The sequence below is a fragment of the Podarcis raffonei genome, chromosome 12 (genome assembly GCF_027172205.1).
Source record: "Podarcis raffonei isolate rPodRaf1 chromosome 12, rPodRaf1.pri, whole genome shotgun sequence".
NCBI classification, from domain to species: Eukaryota; Metazoa; Chordata; class Lepidosauria; order Squamata; family Lacertidae; genus Podarcis; species Podarcis raffonei.
Window position 1 is genome coordinate 43,075,864 of NC_070613.1, and position 19,137 is coordinate 43,095,000.

The 19,137-nt window shown below is 42.3% G+C and overlaps 1 protein-coding gene across 6 annotated transcripts in view; it reads left to right on the forward strand.

Annotated features, from left to right (window-relative positions):
- The window catches only part of RBMS3 (RNA binding motif single stranded interacting protein 3), a 752,431-nt gene that overhangs the window by 247,431 nt on the left and 485,863 nt on the right, over positions 1–19,137 (forward strand). The gene's annotated exons all lie outside the window — the stretch shown is intronic.

Genomic DNA, 19,137 nt, shown 5'->3' on the forward strand with positions numbered 1-19,137 from the left:
AACCTAACCAACCTCAGAGAGTTGTTGTGGGGATTAATTGAGGGGAGGGAGAACCGTGTAAAACAGCTTGAGCTCCTCAGAGAAAAGGCGGCATATAAACGCAACCAAAAAATAATAAAATAAATCTTGATGTTTGTGGCACAAAACTAGCACTTTGGCTTCATGGTTTGTGCTTAACACTTCTAGGCTTATATAGGGTCAACATCATTAATGGTCTCCAATTCCATATTGGAAGATTTTACTTAGAAGTTCTCTACAGAAAGGTCATGAGCTGGAGCCAAACTAAGATTGGAATCCTATACTCTTACCTGGGTGTAAGCCCCTTCTTGCTGCCCAATGGGACTTCTGAGTAGGCAAAGTGTAGCCCTTGAGGGCAAAGAAGGGTGGGTTGGTTGGTTGGTTGGTTGGTTGTAAGTCACTTTGGGTTGCCTTAGGGCCAGAAAAAGCGAGTAACAAATATAACAACAACAGGGGGAAGTGTTGACTTGCATTGAGAGTATTACTCAGAAAATCTTGAGAAAAGAGAAAAGAATGGTTAAGGCATTTAATTATACATTAAGAGATACTTGATTTGATTCCCTCCTTGCTTTATGAGCTTGGTGACAAGGTTGTCTAGTTCCATTGGCCAGAAAACTTTTCATCAAGCCTCTGGAGTTCTCCAAAGATTGAACAGGATAGAAAATAAGGACCCACAAGTGCATTGTCCATGTTATACAGCAGGGGTGGGCAACTTTTACTATAAATAAATAAATAAATCGTTGAAGGTTGCATGGGACAGTGGACAGTAAGCTGGGAAGCTGCATACATGGGCAGGTCCAATGGTGGGCAAACACCATTCCACTCTTATCTCTCCACATGGGGATGGAAGGTGGAGTTAGCAGGGTGTACTGGAGACTGAGGTTCACCAGGCCTCAGTTTACCTCTAGCCTTCATTGCAGTGAGTTGCTCACCAGGAGCTGTCTGTAGCGCTGCAAGTGCTTGCCTTTCTATAGTGACTTTTGGGTAACTCAAGAAGGATAAAATTGTAGAGTGATCCTGATGGACCCCTTACTTTGCAGATGGGCCCCTTGCTTTGTACAATAATGGACCATGAGGGATTCTAGAAAAAGGACTGCAAGAGGCCCACCCATTTTTTTGTTCGGGGATGGGAATACTGTGGCCCTCCAGATGTTTTTGTATGCCAACTCAACTCAGCCCCAGCCGGCATGGCCAATGGTAAGAGACTATGGAAGTTGTAGTACAAAACATCTAGGGGTAACCATGATGGAGAAGTTTGTGTTAGCACATTTGCAGCCCCAGCACATGAGCAATATTCTTCCTGTCTGCTATGAAATAAATATTTAAGTTTTACAGCACACCTTTTCAGTCAACCTGCAGCAGTTATTTACTGAGTAGCTTGGGGCTTGTAATGAATACCTGTACAGGCCCTGAGCATCAATGACCTCCTTCCTAATGATCCTTAAGCTGAAAATTGAATTGAATTAAAAATCACCCCAAGTTCCACTGCAAAAAGGAAATAAATTCACATTCATTTCACCTGGAAGTCATAGGAACTACTTTCAAGTGTAATGCAGAAATATTTGAATTAATGAATATGAAGTAGTTTGTTCGAAGCACTGGAAGACTAGATAAAGTCAGAAAGTGGGCAGGTTGATACAAAGGAAGTTTGTCCTCTGGTATTGTAGTCCTAAGCCGCTCAGAGCCTTTAAAACTCTTTTGTTGTTAACAAATTACATTGGAATGACAGGACAGCAAGTGTGCAACATCTTCCAGCAATGCACAAAGGGTCAGAGAGGGTCTTCTACCAAGTGGTATACAATCTCTACCCCAAGTTTTGGTTGATGGGGAGGAAAATACCACTGCCTTTGAATCCTACCCCTCTCTGGAATTTTGCCCTCCAAACGTCCTGTTCTGAATTTCAGTATAACTACAATAAAACAAAGTGCTACTTTTAAATATGTTGCACTTCAGAGCACATATGCATCAAAGACTCCCTACTTCACATGGAGACTTAAGTCGTTACCAGATTTTATTACTAGGAAACTACTGCATCTGATGCTGTTGATTTGTAGAAATCTTGATACTGTTGCATCTTGCTGCTGAGATTTTAGTCAGTTTAATTGGGGAGGAGGTGGAGAGAGAGGATACAGATTGTTGAATGAACTACAAGATTCCAAAGATTGCATTGGTACATCTGAGTTTGAAAGTATTTGAATTGAATACGTTGACAAGACGAGAAATAAAATCAGTATTCTTCTTGTAACCCATTTTAAACAAGCTGTCAGACATCATTGCGGACTCTTTAGAAAACAGCTCTTAAATAAAGAAAAATAAAAGCATAAAGATGATGTCAAAATATAAGCTCAATATCATACTTATCTGAGTATTGTGTCTTTTAACTCTTATATTTCTTTAGTAGATGGCAGATTGCTTTCAGATGCTGAAGATGAGCATTTTTGCATTAGCTTTCCTTTAGACAGCTTTGATGTTATTTTGATGTTGGATAATGCTTCTAGAATATTACACTCCTGCTTTAAATGAGGGTTGGATTCATAGTGATTTCTTCTTAGCTTAGGTGCATGAAAACTGCTTACGGGCAGGATTCACCTAACCAGTTGAAGCTTCCCATTGGTCTGCACTTTGAGCCAAAACAGATCTAGCATGAGTTCTGCAGATAATGCAGAAGTCTTCCACAACTGAGTTCAGAAAGGGCAGAGCTCATCATGGAAAGGGTGGGTGGGGGGATAAGCAAAGATAATTCCCTTTTACAGTGGTACCTCAGGTTAAGTACTTAATTCATTCTGGAGGTCCGTACTTAACCTGAAACTGTTCTTAACCTGAAGCACCACTTTAGCTAATGGGGCCTCCCACTGCTGCCGCGCTGCTGGAGCACGATTTCTGTTCTCATCCTGAAGCAAAGTTCTTAACCTGAAGCACTATTTCTGGGTTAGCGGAGTCTGTAACCTGAAGCGTCTGTAACCTGAGGCGTATGTAATGTGAGGTACCACTGTACTTGGATACACTATGAATACACAGAGTGGCTGGGGCAACCCAGTCAGATGGGCGGGGTAAAAATAATAAAATAATAATTATTATTACTTCCTGTGCTCCCCAGTGTGTCATGAGAAGCTGCCATCTTGAAACATCTATAGTTAATGTGTTTGATCTGAGATTAAGTTAATCTGATCTGAGACTAAGGCTGCCAATTTTTCATTTTTAAAGATACTGGCCTCCTAGGTGGAGCCAGAAATTAAAGGTCAGGTCTTGGAGAAATGTGGATTTTATCCCATCCATTTTGAAAAAGTGGTGTGTTGAGTGCTGTCTTTCAGCCTACTTACGCCCCTTTGTTTTGCTTTTCATCGAATAATAGAATTGTAGAGTTGGAAGGGACCATGAGGATCATCTAGTCCAACCCTCTGCAATGCCCAACGTGGGTTTTTTCTCCAACGTGGGGCTTGAACCCATGACCTTGAGATTAAGAATCCCATACTCTACTGATTGAGCTACTTGATTTGTACTTTACAGCTCGGCAGAACAGCATGGAGTAAACAGAAGTGATAAATGCCTTTATGTATATTCACTTGCACCCTCTCCATGCCTGCATCCCGTGTGGGGAGGTCCTGGACTCACTTCTTCCATGTTTCTACCTCATTGGCTCTGCTCCTTGAAGTCAACTTGCCCCTTGGCCATGCACCAGTTGAATGTTGAATTAATTGGTGCTGGCAATTGCATGATGAGGTTTCCCTGTGCAGGTGGTATTAAGATTCAGGTTTTACTTTCAGGTGCATTGGAATTCTACTCACTTGCGGGCTTTTGCTTCCTAGGCTGCTCACAAGTGGGTTCATTCTTGAGCTGATCGTAGCCATCCAAAGCGGGGAAAGAAAGTTCTTAAGTTAGCCAGCTGTTGCTTACTGGGACTGAACAGCTTGCCTTTTCTTTGCTGAAGCATTGACACTTAGCGCTCGCTCTGCAGGCAAACTTCTATTTGAGCTCACAATTTGATTCTGTTATTCAGATGCACAGGGCAGAAAATGAAGGGATTTCTATTTAAGCAGTGTGCTCCTGAGTCACAGATGATCTTTTTGATGTCTATATTTTGCAGATGGAATTTTTTTTATTTTTACATTTTCTAGCACCAGCAGCCTTTGAGCAGCTCCCGTTAGCTGAATTTGCTTTCATAACTGTTTATCTGCATTCCACCCCAAAATTTATTTCCCTCTTCAGTCGCTCACATTTTCTTCAAATCGCATTCACATTTTTATTCCATTTGTCAACTCACCAAGGGCCCCATTCCATGAAGTGACTTCAGTGGAAATTAAGAACGCCTAGCATCTTGGGGAATCAAATCTTTCTTTTTGTTTGTTTGGTCATACTGTATAAAGAATTTCACTCCCACGTACTATAGACAAGACAGTAAACTCCTGGTAGGTAGAAGCAAATGGTTTTTCATCTTGAAATCTTTTCCCTTAACCCAGTTACTAAGATTAGTTGTGATTGCTGATTACAACCTTGCGTTGATATTTATATAACTCGGGTATACAGCTATGATATAACAACATGACCAAAAAATTCCATTGCAAGGGAGTTGGGACCAGCTGACTCTCGTGCTCCCTTCCAACTCTATGATTCTGTACCATTAGGAGAGCCCTGTTGGCTCAGACCATTCTAGTCCAGGATCCTATTTCTCATAGTGGGCAACCAGAGATGCCTATGGGAAGCCTACAAGGAGCTCATCACGGCAACACCACTCTCCCACTTTTTCTCCCCAGTAACTGCTACTCAGAGTCATGTGTCACCTCTGATCCTGGAGGGAGTATATAACCAGCATGATTCAGAGCCATTAAGAAGCCTTGTTTTGCATGGAATAGCTTTTCAAAAGCCGCCCAAGTTGGTCCCTATCACCACATCTTTTGACAGCAAATTCCATACCACCATGTGAAAATGTGGGTGGTGCCACAGAGCCTAGGGCTTGCCGATCAGAAGGTCAGCGGTTCGAATCCCCGTGACAGGGTGAGCTCCCGTTGCTCGGTCCCTGCTCCTGCCAACCTAGTAGTTTGAAAGCATGAAGTGCAAGTAGATAAACAGATACCACTCCGGCGGGAAGGTAAACGGTGTTTCCGTGCGCTGCTCTGGTTCGCCAGAAGTGGCTTAGTCATGCTGGCCACATGACCCGGAAGCTGTACGCCGGCTCCCTCGGCCAATAAAGCGAGATGAGCACCACAACCCCAGAGTCGTCCGCGACTGGACCTAGTGGTCAGTGGTGCCTTTACCTCTATGTGAAAATGTACAGCCTCTTGTCCATCCTGACTCTTAGCATTCAGTTCAAATAGGTGACCCTGGGCCCTGTTATTATGAGAGGAGGAAAGAAATGTCTCCCTGTCCACTTTCTCTATACCATGATTAATTTTATACATCTCTGTCATGTCCTCCCCTTCTTGCCCCTGCCCCTAACTAAAAATGTAACATTTTCTCATAAGGCCAGTTTTGGAGTTAACATACATAAACTTTGTTTTTTACTTTTTCTGAACTTCTACAGAGGCTTGCTTGCTTGTCTATTTATTGTGATCAGAGGCAGCTGCGTAGCCTTCAGTGATAAGCTGATGTTAGCTGTTTAACTTGTATTCCACCTTTCCTGCAAGGAGCTTAAGGTCACAAACATGGTTTCCCCACTCCTCCCCGTTTTATCAGTGCGACAACCCTGTGAGGCTAAGAGACAGTGACTGGCCCAAGGTCACCCAATGAGCTTCATGGCTGAGTGAGGATTTGAACCCTGATCTCCCAGGGAATACACCCAGCCCGTGGCTTTGAATTTCCAACTACTTGATGATTTATCGTTGGTTTCAAGTCTAGACACCCAACTAGATACAGCAATCTGTTCTGTAATCAGAATTTCCCTTTGTTTATCAATGCCAATTACAGCTATTACACTGATGTTTTTGCTGATGTGTTTCTCTGAGGGCTATTGAGCTTAAGGGGAACTGTCTTTCCCAAGATCCACCGAGATATTGGGCCCGCTGGCAGGCTGCTGTGCAACACACTCAATTGGCAGAGAAAGACTGGACAAACCACCTTCTGTCTCCTTGAGATTGAAGCATTGCTGCATCTGCCAGCTAGATGGGTATGTGTAGTTTATAGAAGGAGGAGGTTCTGGATGTTATTTTGGGCCCGTGAGGTTACAGATTTGTCTAATAATAATAATAATAATAATAATAATAATAATAATAATAATTATTATTTATTATTTGTACTCCGCCCATCCGGCTGGGTTTCCCCTGCCACTCTGTGCAGCTTCCAACAAAGATTAAAATACATTAAAATGTCACACATTAAAAACTTCCCTAAACAGGGCTGCCTTCAGATGTTTTCTAAATGTCAGGTAGATGTTTATCTCTTTGACATCTGGTGGGAGGGTGTTCCACAGGGTGGGTGCCACTACTGAGAAGGCCCTCTGCCTGGTTCCCTGTAGCCTTGCTTCTCGCAGTGAGGGAACCGCCAGAAGGCCCTCGGAGCTGGACCTCAGTGTCTGGGCAGAATGATGGGGGTGGAGACGCTCCTTCAGGTATCCTGGGCCGAGGCCGTTTAGGACTGTAAAGATCAGCATCAACACTTTGAATTGTGCTCAGGCACGTACTGGGAGCCAATGTAGGTCTTTCAGGACCAGTGTTATACGGTCCCAGAGGCCGCTCCCAGTCACCAGTCTAGCTGCCGCATTCTGGATTAGTTGTAGTTTTTGGGTCACCTTCAAAGGTAGCCCCACGTAGAACACATTGCAGTAGTCCAAGCGGGAGATAACTAGAGCATGCACCACTCTGGTGAGAAAGTCCGCGGGCAGGTAGGGTCTCAGCCTGCGTATCAGATGGAGCTGGTAGACAGCTGCCCTGGATACAGAATTGACCAGTGCCTCCATGGACAGCTGTGAGTCCAAAATGACTCCCAGGCTGCGCACCTGGTCCTTCAGGGGCACAGTTACCCCATTCAGGACCAGGCAGTCCTCCACGCCAGCCCGCCCCCTGTCCTCCAAGAACAGTACTTCGGTCTTGTCAGAATTCAACCTCAATCCATTAGCCGCCATCTATCCTCCAACCACCTCCAGGGCACTCAGACAGGACCTTAACTGCCTTCACTGGTTCCGATTTAAGAGAGGTAGAGCTGGGTATCATCTGCCTATTGATGGACACCCAGCCCAAACCCCCTGATGATCTCTACCAGCAGCTTCATGTAGATGTTAAAAAGCATGGGGGAGAGGATGGAACCCTGAGGCACCCCACAAGTGAGGGCCCAGGGGTCTGAACACTCATCCCCCAACACCACTTTTTGGACACGGCCCAGGAGGAAGGAGCGGAACCACTGTATAACAGTGCCCCCAGCTCCCAGCTCCTCTAGACAGTCCAGAAGGATGTTATGGTCGATTGTATCAAAGGCTGCTGAGAGATCCAGCAGAACTAGGAAACAGCTCTCACCTTTGTCCCTAGCCGGCCGGAGATCATCAACCAGTGTGACCAAGGCAGTTTCAGTCCCATGATGAGGCCTGAATCCTGACTGGAAGGGATCCAAATGGTCCGCATCCTCCAGTAGTGCAACCACCTACTCAATCACCTTGCCCGGTAGTAAGCCAAGCGTTTTCCTCATTTAGGGGGAAATTTTTTGAAGTATTTTGACTCAACATGATGTGTTCTGTGGCAGTGGGTTAACCCATCACTCATTTTCTTGCACTGTAGCTTTTACTGTTTGTTGAAGAGGGGCAATTTCCAAGGAGCCGAGCTCTGTTGAGGAGTGGCACTCTCATTTGGTACAGTTTTATTCCACTGCTAGTGTGGTAAAAGTGTTGGGGTTATTGAATTGGAAACTCTGGCAGCAGGACCCAGCCTCTCTGTATAACCATAGCAGCTGGCAAGAGGACATAGCTGCTGGTCTGATCTCTGTTGAACTTCAGCAACACTGCTGTTCATGGCTATAGAGTGCTACCGTGGCTGACAGCTCAACAAAGATCAGGTGATACATACAAAAGGTGAATGGGGATTCATCTGGTCCCATAAAACTGCAGACTCTGGCTGGCTCCTCCACCTGATCAGCTCTCAGGCTCCTTGTTTGCTTTGTGGTTCAGCTCCTCATTTGCCACCAGATCATCAGCCATGACAAAAGAAAGTAGAGGTTTAGTGTTGAAGAGTCTATATTGTGAAATTAACAAGGAGTTGGGGTGAATGCCAGCAAAAAGAGCATCTGAAATGGATCCCCATGGGCCAGCTCCATACAGTTAAGCTATTACAATGCCCATATTCCATATGTATTCATTTCCCCTTAACCTGACTGAATTTATGTAGGAAACAAGATTCTTTCTAAAGTATTATACAGGTGCTTCCCCTGGGGGTTAAACGTCTCTATGGAGTCAATGGCTTGGGGCATATTGCGCCACATTACTTTTTACTGCCTACATAGCAAAACTGAAAGCAGCAGCAAGTTCCTTCACATGTCATGAAAATATCATGAGAGCAGACTTTAACTGGATTATCACTGTTTTCAGATGCAGGTTATAAAGTAGAAGCCTCTGAAGTCATAGTAACTGAGCGCAGAATATGGTTAAAAGCTTGGGAAAGGCTGCTGCATACTGAGACGAGTCATCATTATCCACCGCTGAAAGATTGTAGGATAATGTTGTAACGGGAGACAAGAGGGTTCTTTGGGTTCAGAACCAAAGAAAACATAAAGTTTGTGTTCTGGCTACAAATGGAGCATTGCTTTGTGATTTGATTGATTGGGAATTTAGTACAACACATAATAGTCAAACTCCAGCCAAAGGGGGGGGGGAGAGAATGGCAATCTAATCAAAGCAGCGCATGTAAAGGAAGTGTGGAAGTGGAGCAGGTGCTTTAGGGCAACAAAAATTCCCAAAAAGTTATCCTGGTATAGAGAACTTAGAGGCAGATATAACGATGACATTCCATACAGCTAAGTTCAAGGTCCATTCTTGCCCAAAGCTCTTATTTGTTGCATTATTGGTATTTATGATGCAAGGTCAACTTCAGGGTTTTCTCTAGTGCAGGATATGCCCTTGAATAATGTAGTGGGCCTAAAATAAGGCATGCTACCCACACAGTCATGAAATTAAAAGACGCCTGCTTCTTGGGAGAAAAGCGATGACAAACCTAGACAGCATCTTAAAAAGCAGAGACATCACCTTTCCGACAAAGGTCCATATAGTTAAAGCTATGGTTTTCCCAGCAATGATGTATGGAAGTGAGAGCTGGACCATAAAGAAGGCTGATCGCCGAAGAATTGATGCTTTTGAATTATGGTGCTGGAGGAGACTCTTGAGAGTCCCATAGACTGCAAGAAGATCAAACCAATCCATTCTTAAGAAAAGCCCTGAGTGCTCATTGGAAGGACAGATCCTGAAGCTGAGGCTCCAATACTTTAGCCACCTCGTGAGAAGAGAAGACTCCCTGGAAAAGACCCTGATGTTGGGAAAGATGGAGGGCACAAGGAGAAGGAGACGACAGAGGACGAGATTGTTAGATAGTGTTCTCGAAGCTACCAACATGAGTTTGACCAAACTGTGGGAGGCAGTGGAAGATTTTCTCAGGGTCTTGTGAAAGAACAATGTTAAACAACAATTGATGGCTTCCTTCTACCGGTCCACAAATAGAAAGTGTCCTCTCATGTTGTATCACAGTGTGGTACGTTGGCTTGACAGTCACGGGCAGAAAGTCTTTACAGAGGGTGGTGAATACAGCACATGATATCATGGGCTGTCCCCTGAGCCCGCTAGATGACATCGCAAGGGATCGTTGCCTCAGGAGAGCGAGAAAAATTCTCAGGAACGATTCACACCCCGGCCAGCACCTCTTTAATCTTCTACCCTCGGGTAGGAGATCTAGAAGTATAATCAGTCGTATCAACAGGCTAAGAAACAGTTTCTATCTGTGGGCTATTAGGCTGCTGAATGGAAAATAATATAGTGCAACTGACTTTCAGGGTTGGTGTGTTGTGCGACAAGCACACAGAGTGCAATGAGATTGAGTGTTTGTGTGGGAGGGAGGGAGGCTCAGTTAATTTCATTGTACACAGGTTGTACATTGACAATAAAGGTATTATTATTATTATTATTATTATTATTATTATTATTATTATTATTATTTTAATGCCTCCTTCTGCTAAATCTAAAAGTTGTTGGGCTACAACTCCCTCTATCTGTGACCATTGGCCAGGCTGGCAGGGGCTGATTGGAGTTGGAGTCTAAAAACATGGAAGTCTACAGGTTCCCTGTCCCTTTGTTAGATGAAAGATCTATTCTACCCAAACTCAGATGGATTCCCAGCTACCAAGAGCACATCTGAAATATACTCAGAGTCGCAAAGTGATTTCATGCTCTTTATTCAGCTCATAGTGGTGAGGAGGAATGAATGAATGTCCCCTCAAAGTATCTGCTTTATATACATTATTTACACAATGGGCTGCACATGATTGGCTAATTCCGGAATTCTACTGTAAGCCAATCAGGTTGTGGATTCACTTCTATCTGGAGCATGATTGGGTGGTTCCTGCCAACCAATCATACTGCTGCATTGTTCTAGGACCAATCAGACTGCTGCATTCTGAATCCTATTGTTCTAGGACCAATCAGACTGCTGCCTTTTGGATCCTATTGTTCTAGGACCAATCAGACTGCTGCAGTTTGGATCCTATTCAACTCAGTACATAACAACATCCATTCATGAAGCATCAGGAGATCATCCTGGGGCTATTAGCCAGCCATCTGCTGTACAAATAACTTTCTCCAAGGCACCATAACACAAATGACTTGAAACCTGCTGCCTTGAATAGTTCTCTGCTTGCTTTAGTATACTTTGATCCTAAGTCTTAGACTAAATACATTTTGGTTTCTTTTTTATTAGCCTTAAGTTTCCAAAACTTTATGGCACACTTGTGTCACATTTTCCAACATTTTCTCACAGCTGTAAGTTTTGGAAACACAGAGAGTACTCCTTAACGTTTTGCAGCGACGAACGCTGTTCATCCAATGAGGCTTTAACTAGTTAAACAGTGTCCTAAAGATTACTTTTCAAAGTACATAATGGTGAAGCAGTCACCTGACAACAAACTCACCAAACATGACAGGCTGTAATTTTAAGAGGGAGACGAAGTGATACTAAAGCTCTCAGTCAAACCTGAAAAGATGAGCTAAACAAGTTGGACCTGTAACAAAATGTTGCTGTGTGGAGTATCCCCCCCCCCAATAGTCTGTACTTCTGGAAGCCTTGTGATTTCCCCCAAGCCCACGGATACTTAGCTATTGTGTGTAGATGGTGCCATTTTGGTTACATAAGGTATGGTGATTGGGAGAAGCATTCACTATTACTATAGAGGATTTAGATATTTGTGAACCAGTGTACAGTATTCCAGTGCTTGTTGTTGTTGTTTAGTCGTTTAGTCGTTTCCGACTCTTCGTGACCCCATGGACCAGAGCACGCCAGGCACTTCTGTCTTCCACTGCCTCCCGCAGTTTGGTCAGACTCATGTTTGTAGCTTCGAAGACACTATCCAACCATCTCGTCCTCTGTCGTCCCCTTCTCCTTGTGCCCTCCATCTTTCCCAACATCAGGGTCTTTTCCAGGGAGTCTTCTCTTCTCATGAGGTGGCCAGAGTATTGGAGCCTCAGCTTCACGATCTGTCCTTCCAGTGAGCACTCAGGGCTGATTTCCTTCAGAATGGATAGGTTTGATCTTCTTGCAGTCCATGGGACTCTCAAGAGTCTCCTCCAGCACCATAATTCAAAAGCATCAATTCTTCGACGATCAGCCTTCTTTATGGTCCAGCTCTCACTTCCATACATCACTACTGGGAAAGCCATAGCTTTTACTATACGGACCTTTGTTGGCAAGGTGATGTCTCTACTTTTTAAGATGCTGTCTAGGTTGGTCATTGCTTTCCTCCCAAGAAGCAGGCGTCTCTTAATTTCGTGGCTGCTGTCACCATCTGCAGTGATCATGGAGCCCAAGAAAGTAAAATCTCTCACTGCCTCCATTTCTTCTCCTTCTATTTGCCAGGAGGTGATGGGACCAGTGGCCATGATCTTGGTTTTTTTGATGTTGAGCTTCAGACCATATTTTGCGCTCTCCTCTTTTACCCTCAATAAAAGGTTCTTCAATTCCTCCTCACTTTCTGCCATCAAGGTTGTGTCATCTGCATATCTGAGGTTGTTGATATTTCTTCCAGCAATCTTAATTCCGGCTAGGGATTCATCCAGCCCAGCCTTTCGCATGATGAATTCTGCATATAAGTTAAATAACCAGGGAGACAAAATGCAGCCTTGTCGTAATCCTTTCCCAATTTTGAACCAATCAGTTGTTCCATATCCAGTTCTAACTGTAGCTTCTTGTCCCACATAGAGATTTCTCAGGAGACAGATGAGGTGATCAGGCACTCCAATTTCTTTAAGAACTTGCCATAGTTTGCTGTGGTCGACACAGTCAAAGGCTTTTGCATAGTCAATGAAGCAGAAGTAGATGTCTTTCTGGAACTCTCTGGCTTTCTCCATAATCCAGCGCATGTTTGCAATTTGGTCTCTGGTTCCTCTGCCTCTTCTAAATCCAGCTTGCACTTCTGGGAGTTCTCGGTCCACATACTGCTTGAGCCTTCCTTGTAGAATTTTAAGCATAACCTTGCTAGCGTGTGAAATGAGTGCAATTGTGCGGTAGTTGGATCATTCTTTAGCACTGCCCTTCTTTGGGATTGGGATGTAGACTGATCTTCTCCAATCCTCTGGCCACTGCTGAGTTTTCCAAATTTGCTGGCATATTGAGTGTAGCACCTTAACAGCATCATCTTTTAAAATTTTAAATAGTTCAGCTGGAATACCATCACTTCCACTGGCCTTGTTATTTGCAGTGCTTTCTAAGGCCCATTTGACTTCACTCTCCAGGATGTCTGGCTCAAGGTCAGCAACCACACTACCTGGGGTGTGCAAGGCATCCTATTCCAGTGCAGGGGTCAGCAAACTTTTTCAGCAGGGGCTGGTCCACTGTCCCTCACCTCAGACCTTGTGGGGGGGGGGCGGACTATATTTTGAAAAAGAAAAGAAAAGAAAGAATTCCTATGCCCCACAAATAACCCACAGATGCATTTTAAATAAAAACACACATTCTACTCATGTAAAAAACACCAGGCAGGTCCCACAGATAACCGAGAGATGCATTTTAAATAAAAGAACACATTCTACTCATGTAAAAACATGCTGATTCCTGGACCGTCCGCAGGCCGTATTTAGAAGGTGATTGGGCCGGATCCAGCCCCCAGGCCTTAGTTTGCCTACCCATGTTCTAGTGCCATCATTTTTATTTTATTTTTTTTATAAAATATTTATTAAAGTTTTAAACACACACATAGGATTACACAATAAGGTTTACAAAAATCATAAGTTTACAAAATAGAAAAGTTAACAAACTAGAAAAAAAGAGAAAAGGAGAAAAGAAAAAAAACACACATAGGAAAAATATATATAGAAAAGAAAAATCATAATAGCTAAATATAAAAAGACAGAAAAAGTTTAAAATTAACTCCATCTTTCAATAATCCTTAATCTCATTTCCTTAATTCTTTGACCTCCTCACACCTCCCCTTTTGTATTCCCGTTTAAAAGAAATCCTTTCAGCAAATCCTTACCCTCTGTCAATTTTCATACCTCAATATCATCACCTATTATAAATATGCATTTTGACCATTATCAATCCATACTTTCATATTCTTAAAAAAACTTTTTACCAATACTACTTATTTTCCATCCGACATCATTTTAACATTCCTTAATTTTACAGTATTTCTGTAGGTAGACTTTAATTTCTTCCAATCTTCTTCCACCAACTCTTCTCCCTGGTCACAGATTCTGCCAGTCATTTCTGCCAATTCCATATAGTCCATCACCTTCATCTGCCATTCTTCCAGGGTGGGTAGATCTTTTGTCTTCCAATACTTTGCAATGAGTATTCTTGCTGCTGTTGTTGCATACATAAAAAAAGTTCTGTCCTTCTTTGGCACCAGTTGGCCGACAATGCCCAGGAGGAAGGCCTCTGGTTTCTTCAGAAAGGTATATTTAAATACCTTTTTCAATTCATTATATATCATTTCCCAGAAGGCCTTAATCTTTGGGCACGTCCACCAAAGGTGAAAGAATGTACCTTCAGTTTCTTTGCATTTCCAACATTTATTATCGGGCAAATGATAGATTTTTGCAAGCTTGACTGGTGTCATGTACCACCTGTATACCATTTTCATAACATTCTCTCTTAAGGCATTGCATGCCGTAAATTTCATACCTGTGGTCCATAACTGTTCCCAGTCAGCGAACATGATATTATGTCCAACATCCTGTGCCCATTTAATCATAACAGATTTAACCGTTTCATCTTGAGTATTCCATTTTAACAGCAAGTTATACATTCTTGAAAGTACCTTAGTTTTGGAATCTAACAGTTCTGTTTCCAACTGTGATTTTTCCACCTGTAAACCAATTTTTTTGTCCAAATTATATACCTCTCTTATTTGATAATAATGAAGCCAATCTCACACTCTATCTTTTAGTTTCTCAAAACTCTGCAATTTCAATTTATCTCCTTCTTGCTCCAAAATCTCCCAATATTTTGGCCACTTGGCCTCCATATTGAGCCTTTTTTGAGCTTTTGCCTCCATTGGTGACAACCACCTTGGGGTTTTATTTTCAAGTAAGTCTTTATATCGTATCCATACATTAAACAGTGCTTTCCTGACAATATGGTTTTTAAATGCCTTATGAGCTTTAACCTTGTCATACCACAAGTATGCATGCCATCCAAAAACATTATTGAAACCTTCTAAATCCAAAATGTCTGTGTTCTCAAGAAGCAGCCAGTCCTTCAATCAGCAGAAAGCTGCTGATTCATAATAAAGTTTAAGGTCTGGCAGGGCAAATCCCCCTCTTTCTTTAGCATCAGGGCCCCAGAAAGAGTTTGACATAGACCAGTTTTTGAAAACAAATGGATTACAAAAAATCTCACAAGAAAACAAGATAATGTTGAACTATAAAGTTACAGAACAGGAGGTAGAAGGTGCCATTCAGAGTATGCAGTTGGGAAAATCTCCAGGGCCGGACGGCCTAACCTCAAAATACTATAGAATTTTGAAGGACTGGATAATTCAACCACTAAAGGAGGTTTGTAATGAAATTCTGGAGGGGAAAAAAGTGCCAGAGTCGTGGAAAGAAGCATTTGTTACACTTATACCGAAAATTGAGTCTGAAAAGACACAACTTAAGAACTACCGACCCATATCCCTGTTAAACGTGGATTACAAAATTTTTGCTGACATTTTGGCCAAGAGGTTAAAAAAAGTATTAAAGGAAGTGATACATAAGGACCAAGCTGGCTTTCTCCCAGGTAGACATCTGTCTGATAATACGAGGAATATAATTAACATTTTGGAGAAGTTGCAAGAGGACATTAATACAAAAGCAGTTTTAATATTTGTGGATGAAAGCCTTTGATAATATTTCTTGGAGTTTTATGAAGAAAAATCTTCAGGGGATGGGGGTCGGTCAAGGGTTCGAAAATGGTATAAGTGCAATTTATTCAGAACAAAAGGCTAAATTAATAGTTAATAACATGGTAACAGAGGACCTAGTATTGACATTACAGGAGCCAGAATCTAGCACTAAAAGAGTATTAGAACTGATCCAAGAGTTTGGTCATGTGGCAGGATTTAAGTTGAATAAGTTAAAAACCAAAGTTCTTGAGAAAAACTTAACAATGACCGAAAGAGAGAGGTTTCAGAATGAGACGGGTTTAACAGTGGTTAAGAAGGTAAAATACCTGGGGATTAATATGACAGCTAAAAATGGGAACTTATTTAAGGACAATTATGAAAAGTGTTGGTCGGACGTTAAAAAGGATTTAGAAATATGGTCAAACTTGAAGCTTTCCTTGCTGGGTCGAATTGCTGTCATCAAAATGAATGTATTGCCAAGAATGCTGTTTTTGTTCCATTCGTTACAAATATTAGATAAAATGGACTGTTTCAAGAAGTGGCAGAGAGACATTTCTAAATTCGTCTGGCAGGGCAAGAAACCCAGAATAAAATTTAAAATATTAACTAGTGCCATCATTTTTAGATCCACAGATCACCAGTAGTCATCAGAGCATTCATTATAAATACAGGCACCATATTGTTATATTATCAGTTTAATCAATGTTATTTATTGTATATTGATATTTTGGATTATCATCTTATATATCATGTCATATCATAGCATATTTGAGTGTATTAAATTACACAATACTTCAATAATACTTTTCCTTTTCACTTTTGGTTAGCTTAGTACAATAACAGCAGACTGGCAATGTGATGCAGAGTATGATGTTTGCTTGCCCATATCACGTGCAGGCATGTGCCCACAAACCAAAACACAGCTGGCATGTCTAATTTTAGCCCTATCCAGCCTTGACAAGTGTCCCCTAAAAAAAAAAGGAAAAAAAAATTCCCTTCCCCCTCCCTTTAACAATTTGCTTGATAATATAGCAGCTGACAACAGTCCAACTGGGGTATTACACATGCTTTAAATAAAAACAAAAGGAACCACTGCTGCAGTGCTGTTTTATTTTCTTTTTATATACAAATCTCAGTCAGCAAAGCTGAAGATAGATCTATGAATGGAGTGGCAGTGCAAAGGAGTCTGTACACACATAGCCTGTGTACAGACAATAGATATTTCCATGGACTTGAGATGTGGCATTGGTAAAAAACATTGTTGCCCACTGCACACATTCTTATTTTGTTGTTGTACATCATTGTTCCTGGTAAAACTTGTTTGCAGTTTTTGCAGCTCTAATATGTATAATTGGTTTTATTAACTGTTTAGTGTGGCACTTATTGGATAGTGCTTATGAGAAGTAATATAGCGTCTTCTCTTTGCTCTTATGCTGTGATGTCTGACTCAGTTTTATAAGTATTTGGGGTTTAATAATAATAATACTAATACTAATACTAATAATAATAATAATAAAGAATGATATTGAAGGATGGGTGGATATTGTCAGTTATGCTCATGTGGCCCTTTAAAAGGGTTGGGGATGGAAAAGTTTCCTTCCAGAGTGAAATTGAGTAGACCAGAAGCTTCTTGAATCTACACTAGTCAGTTCCAATATCATACTGGTTTGTGTGGGATTAGTGGAAGTGTTTGCAACAATCTTTTCCTGTTGACAGCAACCGAAGGGGTTGGGTATAGGTAAAGGTAAAAGGTAAAGGACCCCTGGTCTGTTAAGTCCAGTCAAAGGCGACTATGGGGTTGCTGTGCTCATCTCGCTTTCAGGCTGAGGGAGCCGGCATTTGTCCACAGACAGCTTTCTGGGTCATGTGGCCAACATGACTAAACTGCTTCTGGCGCAACAGGACACCGTGACAGAAACCAGAGCGCACAGAAACGTCCTTTACCTTTCCACCTCAGTGGTACCTATTTATCTACTTGCACTGGCGTTCTTTTGAACTGCTAGGTTGGCAGGAGCTGGGACAGAGCTCACCCTGTCACAGAGATTCAAACCATTGACCTTCTGATCGGCAAGCCTAAGAGGCTCAGTGGTTTAGACCACAGCGCCACCCGCATTGGGTATAGCTCATCACTGTGCATGGAGATACAATTATCATATACACCCCACAGCCAGTGAGACAGTACACAAACTATCAGGTATGGAGAGCAAGTTTTGTCCTCACTACAGCTGAGTTCTCCTAAGTGTAGGGCTTTCTTTTATTAAGTGTGTATCCAATCATGTCGTTTTAGCTGTGTAGCTGCAGTTTGTACTCTCTTGTATTGGACACCCACAATAGCAGAGAATGATGGAGCGTTGAGACCTAGCTCTGATAAATAGAGATGTGTGAGGAATAAATTAAGAACTCAACAGCCCCATTCCGTTCATGGCTATTCAGGCATAAGTCCAACTGATTGCAGTGGGATTTACAATCTAGCAATTATGTTTAGGGTTGCTTCATCATATTTCTGCCCAGGTTCCCAATGTATGTTGGAGGGTTGACCATATATCAGGCTCGATGCAGACTAAGTCAGATGCTTCAATTCCATTCTAAGGATATAAGATAGTGATGAAATCAGTGTGATTTAAGTTTGTCAACAGGATGTAAAGGGGACTAGCTGGATCCAATCCAGTGTAGGATAATATAGATTTACCTTCTTGGTTTACAGGAGTGTAACAATTTACATGCTTGCTTGGAAGTAGCTAGCACTGAACTTGAACCACCTCAAACACAGTGTTGTTCTATACATGCCTACTCATAAGTAAATCTTGCTGAATTCAATATGGCAGAGCATGTTTTCCTGCTAGATTCTCCCATGAAGACACTGGCTGAATCATACCCAGCAGGTTTGATAGAAAAAAACATCCTGCAAAACTGGACATGTTGCGATAAGGAAGGTCAGAAGAAGATGCACTGGAAAGTGCAGGGTAACAATTACTTGGTGCAAAATCATATATCCTCCCTGCACACAAATCAGAATGAAACCCTCAAGAAACAACTGGAGTTGTCTAACCTTCCTGCAAACTTTGTGCAAAGAAATCTGGATGAAGGCTCAGGAAACAGACCACCTGGATGTAACTCTTTGCATGCAAATTCCTTCTTAGGTTGGGATCCACTTGCTGGGATTGAATTTAGAGGAGCTTATTTTCAAGCAAATAGGCATAGGATCAGGCTCTTCAATTTCACAAGCCAGCCGCATCCTGAGTCAGTAACCCAAACGCTACTCCCAGCAATCCACACCTGAAGTATATGGCTCACTATTTGGCTAAGCCAGGCTGCAATGGATATACTTTATTGTAGATCTCGAAAAGTTCACCCGAAGTGGGAGTGACTGGTTTTTAATTTTGAACCTCCTAAAAGAAACACACAGTCTCGCCAAAGCATCCCTCCAGGAGCCGTTTTCAGCCCTGAATGCCTGCTTCCCATTCTTTCGCCTCTTTTGGAGGGACTATCCTGATGCGTGTTGTGCTTTAGCGTGCGCGTTTTGGGTGGGTGGGAATAATAATAATTAAAAATCCCGCAGCCCCTTTTCTTGGAGGTGCTGCAACGGTCCTCTTTAGGGGAACCCTCTCTCCAGCTTTCAAAATAGAA